Here is a 9,953-nt window from a genome sequence, read left to right as displayed (position 1 = left end):
AACAATGAATCTATGGATGTGAATTTTGTTGGTAGGAATAATTTTGGTAACAACGCTTATTGAGGGAATTTTAATCCTAGGCCATATCCTAGTAATCCTTCTAATAATTATGGGAATTCCTACAACAACTCTTATGGAAATTATAATAAGATGCCCTCTGATTTTTAATCTAATATTAAAGAATTTATTTCTTCGCAAAAGAATTTTAATGCTATGATTGAAGAAAAATTGCTTAAGATTGATGATTTGGCTAGGAACGTTGATAGAATTGCTCTTGATGTTGATGCTTTGAAACTTAGATCTATTCCACCTAAGCATGATATTAATGAGTCTCTAAAATCCATGAGAATTTCAATTGATGAGTGTAAATAAAGAACCGCTAGGATGCATGCTTTCGAAGATGCCTTTATTATAGCATGTTCTTCCAATTCCTATGAAAATCAAGATGAAGATCTAAAAGTTATTGATGTGTCTCCAATTAAATCTTTATTTAGCAATATGAATCTTGATGAAACTGAATATTATCTTCCTTTACCTAGAAGGCGTTCTAAAAATTCGGAGTGCTTAGATCTTAATGATGAAATTGATGAAAGTGGGATTGAAAGAAATAAAAATCTAGATGTTGCTAAACCCACTATATTGGATTTCAAGGAATTTAATTATGAAAATTGCTATTTGATTGATTGTATTTCCTTGTTGCAATCCGTGCTAAATTCTCCACGTGCTTATAGTCGAAATAAAGCCTTCACCGAACATATTGTTGATGCCTTGATGCAATCTTATGAAGAAAAACTTGAGTTGAAAGTTTCTATCCCTAGAAAACTCTATGATGAGTGGGAACCAACTATTAAAATTAAAATTAAATATCATGAGTTTTATGCTTTGTGTGATTTGGGTGCTAGTGTCTCTACTATTCCCAAGACTTTGTGTGATTTACTAGATTTCCGTAATTTTGATGATTGCTCTCTAAACTTGCATCTTGCGGATTCCACTATTGAGAAACCTATGGGAAGAATTAATGATGTTCTTATTGTTGCAAATAGGAATTGTGTGCCCGTAGATTTCATTGTTCTTGATATAGATTGCAATCCTTCTTGCCCTATTATTCTTGGTAGACCTTTCCTTAGAATGGTTGGTGCGATTATTGATATGAAGGAAGGGAATATTAGATTTCAATTTCCATTAAGAAAGGGCATGGAACAATTTCCAAGAAATAAAATAAAATTACCATATGAAACTATCATGAGAGCCACTTATGGATTGCCTACCAAAGATGGCAATACCTAGATCTATCCTTGCTTGTTATGCCTAGCTAGGGGCGTTAAACGATAGCGGTTGTTGGGAGGCAACCCAATTTTATTTTTATTCCTTGATTTTTGATACTGTTTAGTAATAAATAAATTATTTAGCCTCTGTTTTGGTTGTGTTTTTTGTGTTTAATTAGTGTTTGTGCCAAGTAGAACCGTTGGGAAGACTTGGGGAAAGTCTTGTTGAACTTGCTGTAAAAAACAGAAACTTTAGTGCTCACGAGAACTGCTGTCATTTTTATTTGAAGAGTGATATTTAGTTAATTCTTTTTGAAGATGATTAATAGATAAATTCCTCACGTCCATCAATTTATTTTAGAATTTTTGGGGTTCCAGATCTTGCGCTAGATACATATTACTACAGACTGTTCTGTTTTCGACAGATTCTGTTTTCCGTGTGTTGTTTGCTTATTTTGATGAATCTATGGCTAGTAAAATAGTTTATAATCCATAGAGAAGTTGGAATAAAGTAGGTTTAACACCAATATAAATAAAGAATGAGTTCATTACAGTACCTTGAAGTGGTGTTTTGTTTTCTTTCGCTAACGGAGCTCACGAGTTTTCTATTTTGAGTTTTGTGTTGTGAAGTTTTCAAGTTTTGGGTAAGAATTTGATGGATTATGGAACAAGGAGTGGCAAGAGCCTAAGCTTGGGGATGCCCATGGCACCCCCAAGATAATACAAGGACACCAAAAAGTCAAAGCTTGGGGATGCCCCGGAAGGCATCCCCTCTTTCGTCCACTTCCATCGGTAATTTACTTGGAGCTATATTTTTATTCACCAACATGATATGTGTTTTGCTTGGAGCGTCTTGTATTATTTATGTCTTTGTTTGTTAGTATGCCACAATCATCCTTGCTTTACACACCTTTTGAGAGAGCCATACATGAATTAAAATTTGATAGAATACTCTATGTGCTTCACTTATATCCTTTGAGTGTTATAATTTTCCTCTATGTGCTTCACTTATATCTTTTGAGCTAGATAATTTTGCTCTATGTGCTTCACTTAGATCTTTTAGAGCACGGTGGTGGATTAGTTTTAAAGAAACTATTGATCTCTCATGATTCACTTAAATTAATTTGAGAGTCTCTTATTAGCATGGTAATTTGCCTAATAATAATATGCTTGGTATTCAGGATTTGTGAAACTTTCTTTTGAGTGTGTTGAATACTAAGAAAAGATTGAAGCATGATAATTGTTTTGAGATATGGAGGTGATAATATTAAAGTCATGCTAGTTGAGTAGTTGTGAATTTAAAGAATACTTGTGTTGAAGTTTGTGATTTCCGTAGCATGCACGTATGGTGAACCGTTATGTGATGAAGTCGGAGCATGATTTATTTATTGATTATCTTCCTTATGAGTGGCGGTCGGGGATGAGCGATGGTCTTTTCCTACCAATCTATCCCCCTAGGAGCATGCGCGTAATACTTTGCTTTGATAACTTCTAAATTTTTGCAATAAGTATATGAGTTCTTTATGACTAATGTTGAGTCCATGGATTATACGCACTCCCACCCTTCCAACCTTGCTAGCCTCTCTAATACCGCGCAACTTTCGCCGGTATCATACACCTACCATATACCTTCCTCAAAACAGCCACCATACCTACCTATTATGGCATTTCCATAGCCATTCCGAGATATATTGCCGTGCAACTTTCCACCATCTAGTTCATCATGACACATCCATCATTGTCATATTGCATAGCATGATCATGTAGTTGACATAGTATTTGTGGCAAAGACACCGTTCATAATTCTTTCATACTTGTCACTCTTGATTCATTGCATATCCCGGTACACCACCGGAGGCATTCATATAGAGTCGTACTTTGTTTTAGTATTGAGTTGCAATCATTGAGTTGTAAATAAATAGAAGTGTGATGATCATCATTCAATAGAGCATTGTCCCCAAAAAAAGGGGCAAAGGCCAAAGAAAAAAAAGAAGGTCAAAAAAAATTAAAAAAAATAAATAAGGGGCAATGCTACTATCCTTTTTTTCCGCACTTGTGCTTCAAAGTAGCACCATGATATAGCAAGTCTCATATATTGTGATTCAAAGTAGCACCATGTTCTTCATATAGAGAGTCTCATATGTTGTCACTCTCATATACTAGTGGGAATTTTACGTTATAGAACTTGGCTTGTATATTCCAATGATGGGCTTCCTCAAATTGCCCTAGGTCTTCGTGAGCAAACAAGTTGGATGCACACCCACTAGTTTCTTTTGTTGAGCTTTCATACATTTATAGCTCTAGTGCATCCGTTGCATGGCAATCCCTACTCACTCACATTGATATCTATTGATGGGCATCTCCATAGCCCGTTGATACGCCTAGTCGATGTGAGACTATCTTCTCCTTTTTGTCTTCTCCACAACCACCATTCTATTCCACCTATAGTGCTATATCCATGGCTCACGCTCATGTATTGCGTGAAGATTGAAAAAGTTTTGAAAAAGTTAGAGTATGAAACAATTGCTTGGCTTGTCATCGGGGTTGTGCATGATTTAAATACTTTGTGTGGGGAAGATGGAGCATAGCCAGACTATATGATTTTGTAGGGATAACTTTCTTTGGCCATGTTATTTTGAGAAGACATAATTGCTTTGTTAGTATGCTTGAATTATTATTATTATTATCTATGTCAATATAAACCTTTGTCTTGAATCTTTCTAATCTCAATATTCATACCACAATTAAGAAGATTTGCATTGAAATTATGCCAAGTAGCACTCCGCATAAAAAATTCTCTTTTTATCATTTACCTACTCGAGGACGAGCAGGAATTAAGCTTGGGGATGCCTGATACGTCTCCAACGTATCTATAATTTTTGATTGCTCCATGCTATATTATCTACTGTTTTGGACTATATTGGGCTTTATTTTTCACTTTTATATTATTTTTGGGACTAACCTATTAACCGGAGGCCCAGCCCAGAATTGCTGTTTTTTGCCTATTTCAGTGTTTCGGATAAACAGAATATCAAACGGAGTCCAAACAGAATAAAATCTTCAGAAACGTGATTTTCTCACCGAACGTGATCCAGGAGACTTGGACCCTACTACAAGGGATCAAAGAGGTGGTCACGAGGGTGGGCGCGCCCCCTGCCTCGTGGGCCCCTCGATGCTCCACCGACGTACTCCTTCCTCCTATATATACACACGTACCCCCAAACGATCAGAACAGGAGCCAAAAACCTAATTCCACCGCCGCAACTTTCTGTATTCACGAGATCCCATCTTGGGGCCTGTTCCGGAGCTCCGCTGGAAGAGGGCCGTCATCACTGAAGGCTTCTACATCATCCTAGCCCCTCCGATGAACTGTGAGTAGTTTACCTCAGACCTTCGGGTCCATAGCTAGATGGCTTCTTCTCTCTCTTTGAATCTCAATACATAGTTCTCCCCCTCTCTTGTGGAGATCTATTCGATGTAATGTTCTTTTTGCGGTGTGTTTGTTGAGAACGATGAATTGTGGGTTTATGATCAAGTCTATCTATGAATAATATTTGAATCTTATCTGAATTCTTTTATGCATGATTGGTTATCTTTGCAAGTCTCTTCGAATTATCCATTTGGTTTGGCCAACTAGATTGGTAGTTCTTGCCATGGGAGAAGTGCTTAGCTTTGGGTTCGATCTTATGCTGTCCTTACCCAGTGATAGAAGGGGCAGCAAGGCACGTATTGTATCGTTGCCATCGAGGATAACAAGATGGGGTTTATTTCATATTGCATGAATTTATCTCTCTACATCATGTCATCTTGCTTAAGGCATTACTATGTTTTAACTTAATACTCTAGATGCATGCTGGATAGCGGTCGATGAGTGGAGTAATAGTAGTAGATGCAGAATCGTTTCGGTCTACTTATCATGGACGTGATGCCTATATACATGATCATGCCTTGATATTCTCATAATTATGCTCAATTCTATCAATTTCTCAACAGTAATTTGTTCACCCACCGTAGAATACTTGATGCTCTTGAGAGAAGCCACTAGTGAAACCTATGGCCCCCGGGTCTATTCTCATCATATCAATCTCCATCACTTTTATATTGTTTTGCTATTTACTTTGCTTTTACTTTTTACTTTGCATCTTTATATCAAAAATACCAAAAATATTATATCTATCAGATCTCACTCTCGTAAGTGACCGTGAAGGGCTTGACAACCCCTAATCGCGTTGGTTGCGAGTAGCTATCGCTTTGTGCAGGTACGAGGGACTTGAGCGTGGGCTCCTACTGGATTGATACCTTGGTTCTCAAAAACTGAGGGAAATACTTATGCTACTCTGCTGCATCATCCCTTCCTCTTCGGGGAAACCAACGCAAGCTCAAGACGTAGCAGGGGCTTATAGTCTTGCCTCCCAACGTTCTACCTCAAGGGTAATGTCAACAGTAATAGTTCATGAATACTCGCATCCAATTAGCCATATATACCAGGATCTTTCCAACATATTGTGCTTGCCAAAGGATAAAATGTAAAAAGGAAGGGTGAAGATCACCATGACTCTTGCATAAGGTAGAAGATAATGATAAAAGATAGGCCCTTCGCAGAGGGAAGCAGAGGTTGCCAAGCGCTTTTATGGTTGGATGCACAAAATCTTAATGCGAAAGAACGTCACTTTATATTACCCCTTGTGATATGAACCTTTATTATGCAGTCCGTTGCTTTTATTACTTCCACATCACAAGATCGTATAAAGCTTATTTCTCCCACACCAATCAATCATACATATTTAGAGAGCAATTTTTATTGCTTTGCAGTGATGACAACTTACTTGAAGGATCTTACTCAATCCATATGTAGGTATGGTGGACTCTCATGGCAAAACTGGTTTAAGGGTATTTGGAAGCACAAGTAGTATCTCTACTTGGTGCTGAGAATTTGGCTAGCATGAGGGGGAAAGGCAAGCTCAACATGTTGGAGGATCCAAGACAATATAATTTATCTCAGATGTAAGAAAACATAACCCATTACGTTGTCTTCCTTGTCCAATGTCAACTCTTTAGCATGTCATATTTTAATTAGTGCTCACAATCATAAAAGATGTCCAAGATAGTATATCTATATGTGAAGACCTCTCTTTCTTTATTACTTCCTATTAATTGCAACGATGACCAAAACTATGCTTGTCAACTCTCAACAACTTTTATTCATCATACTTTTTCTATGTGAGCTCATTACTCTCCATAGATACATATGATCTCTTTGTTTCTTTTTATTTATTTCTCTTTTCTTTTATTCACTTAGGATCATGGCAAAATAATCAAGCCCTTGACTCAACTCTAATCTTTATTATATAGCTCACGGACTCGATTACATAGAAGGATAACAAAGCAAAACTCAGACTAGATCATGCCATAAACTTTATTCTACTAGATCAAAATACTACTTATAAGATCGAACTAAGGAAAACGGTAAAGATAAAAGTGATGGTGATACGATACCGGGGCACTCCCCCAAGCTTGGCAGTTGCCAAGTGGAGTGCCCATACCCAGATACTCAATTCTTCTTTGTTGGAGGAGACGGTGGAGGTGTTGTTGATGATGGATAGTCGCACATCGAGCGTAGAAGGTCTTCTAACTTGCGGATAATTCCCTTGAGTGCGATGATATGCTCCTTCAACAAAATATTTTCACGTGTGAGATACTTATTTTGTATACGAGCCAACTCAATCATCTTGAAAGCTTCGATTTCTTTAGGGGTAAGAAGATTATGATCCAGTTGAAGGGTGTCTTCTGTTGCTGGAACTTGGTCCTCCACGACCTTCTTGATCCCTTCATCTTTGTTGATCTCCATAGGTTCTTCTCTCTTCAGCTCTATCTTCATTAGCCAAGCATCGTTGCCCTCATGGTTGGAGGAGGAGGGAGACGACATAGTGCCTGGCCTTGAAAACCCTGACAGAAAATAGCTCGAAACAAAGACAGGAGATTTTTGCGTGATACGGGAGTCAAAACCTTCGGGAGAATATATAATGAATTTTTACCGACCAAAATACGTATCGTGCAAGAAAACGGAGTCCGGAAGGCACACGAGGAGCTCACGAGGTAGGGGGGCGCGCCCAGGGGGTAGGGCGCGCCCTCCACCCTCGTGGGGCCCTCGTGTCCTTCCCGGACTGCTACTTAATTTTCTATTTTTCTAAATATTCCAAAACGGAGGAATATTGCCTTAAAAATTGTTTTGGAGTCGGTTTACTTACCGTACCACATACCTATTCCTTTTCGGAGTGTGAAACGTTCTGGAAAGTGTCTCTTATGTATTCCTCCGGGGTTACGGTTTCAATAATATTGGTTTCAACATTTATGGGATAACCTAAGATATAGTGTTTGATTCTTTGACCGTTTACCACCTTCGGATTTGTGCCTTTGAAGTTGTTGATTTTTATGGCACCGAAACGATAGACCTCCTCGATAACATAGGGGCCTTCCCATTTAGAGAGAAGTTTCCCTGCAAAAAATCTTAAACGAGAGTTGTATAGCAATACATAATCACCTACATTAAACTCACGCTTTTGTATCCTTTTGTCATGCCATCTTTTAACCTTTTCTTTAAACAACTTGGCATTTTCATAAGCTTGGGTTCTCCATTCATCAAGTGAGCTAATATCAAATAACCTCTTTTCACCGGCAAGTTTGAAATCATAGTTGAGCTCTTTAATAGCCCAATATGCCTTATGTTCTAGTTTGAGAGGTAAGTGACATGCTTTTCCATATACCATTTTATTCGGAGACATACCCATAGGATTTTTATATGCAGTTCTATAGGCCCATAATGCATCATCAAGTTTCTTGGACCAATTCTTTCTAGACCTATTGACAGTCTTTTGCAAAAATTAATTTGAGTTCTCTATTACTCAATTCTACTTGACCACTAGACTGTGGGTGATATGGAGATGCAATTCTATGATTGACGTCATATTTAGCAAGCATTTTACGGAAAGCACAATGAATAAAATGTGAACCACCATCAGTCATTAAATATCTAGGGACTCCAAACCTCGTAAAAATAACTCCTTTAAGCATTTTAATAGAAGTGTTATGATCAACACTACTAATTGGAATAGCTTCTACCCACTTAGTAACGTAATCAACAACAACTAAAATATGTGTATATCCATTAGAGGCAGGAAAAGGTCCCATATAATCAAAGCCCCAAACATCAAACGGTTCAGTAACAAGTGAATAATTCATAGGCATTTCTTGACATCTACTAATATTACCAATTCTTTGACATTCATCACAAGATAGGACAAACTTACGGGCATCCTTGAAGAGAGTAGGCCAATAAAAACCAGATTGCAATACCTTATGTGCAGTTCTATCTCCCGCGTGGTGTCCTCCATGAGTTTCGGAGTGGCACTTGCGTAGGATCTGTCCCTGTTCATGCTCAGGTACACAACGTCTAATAACACCATCTACTCCTTCTTTATAAAGATGTGGGTCATCCCAAAAGTAATGTCCCAAATCATAGAAGAACTTTTTCTTTTGTTGGTATGTGAAGCTAGGTGGTATGAATTTAGCAACAATGTAATTAGCATAATCAGCATACCAAGGAGTACTACGAGAAGTACTTATGACATTTAATTGTTCATCAGGAAAGCTATTATCAATAGGTAGTGGGTCATCAAGAACATTCTCTAACCTAGATAAGTTGTCTGCAACAGGGTTCTCAGCTCCTTTTCTATCAACAATATGCAAATCAAATTCTTGTAGCAAGAGAACCCATCTAATAAGTCTAGGTTTAGCATCTTTATTCTCCATAAGATATTTAATAGCAGCATGATCAGTGTGGATAGTTACTTTAGAATCAACAATATAAGGTCTGAACTTATCACAAGCAAATACAACTGCTAAGAATTCTTTTTCAGTAGTAGCATAATTTCTTTGAGCATTGTCTAGGGTTTTACTAGCATATTGAATAACGTTTAATTTCTTATCAACTCTTTGCCCTAGAACAGCACCTACAGCATAATCACTAGCATCACACATAATTTCAAAGGGTAAATTCCAATCAGGTGGCTGAACAATAGGTGCAGAGATCAATGCTTTCTTAAGTATTTCAAATGCTTCTACACAATCATCATCAAAGACAAATGGTATATCTTTTTGTAATAAATTAGTCAGAGGCCGAGAAATTTTTGAGAAGTCCTTAATGAGCCTCCTATAAAATCCGGCGTGACCCAAGGAAACTTCTTATACCTTTGATGTCCTTGGGACATGGCATCTTTTCAATAGCATCAACCTTGGCTTTATCAACTTCAATACCTCTTTCAGAAACTTTGCCCCAAGACAATACCTTCATTAACCATAAAGTGGCACTTTTCCCAATTCAAGACAAGATTAGTTTCTTCACATCTCTGCAAAACTCGATCAAGGTTGCTCAAGCAATCATCAAAAGAAGATCCATAGACGGAAAGGTTGTCCATGAAAACCTCACAAATCTTTTCACAAATGTCAGAGAATATAGCCATCATGCATCTTTGAAAGGTAGCAGGTGCATTACATAAACCCAAAAGGCATACGTCTATAAGCAAAAGTACCAAAGGGCAAGTAAAAGTAGTCTTTGATTGATCCTTAGGTGACACATGTATTTGAGAGAAACCAGAATAACCATCTAGAAAGCAAAAATGTGTATGTTTG

This window comes from Triticum urartu, chromosome 1 (genome assembly GCF_003073215.2).
Source record: "Triticum urartu cultivar G1812 chromosome 1, Tu2.1, whole genome shotgun sequence".
In the NCBI taxonomy this organism is placed as follows: Eukaryota; Viridiplantae; Streptophyta; class Magnoliopsida; order Poales; family Poaceae; genus Triticum; species Triticum urartu.
The sequence above is the reverse complement of the archived record's forward strand: the minus strand, read 5'-3'. Positions refer to the sequence as shown.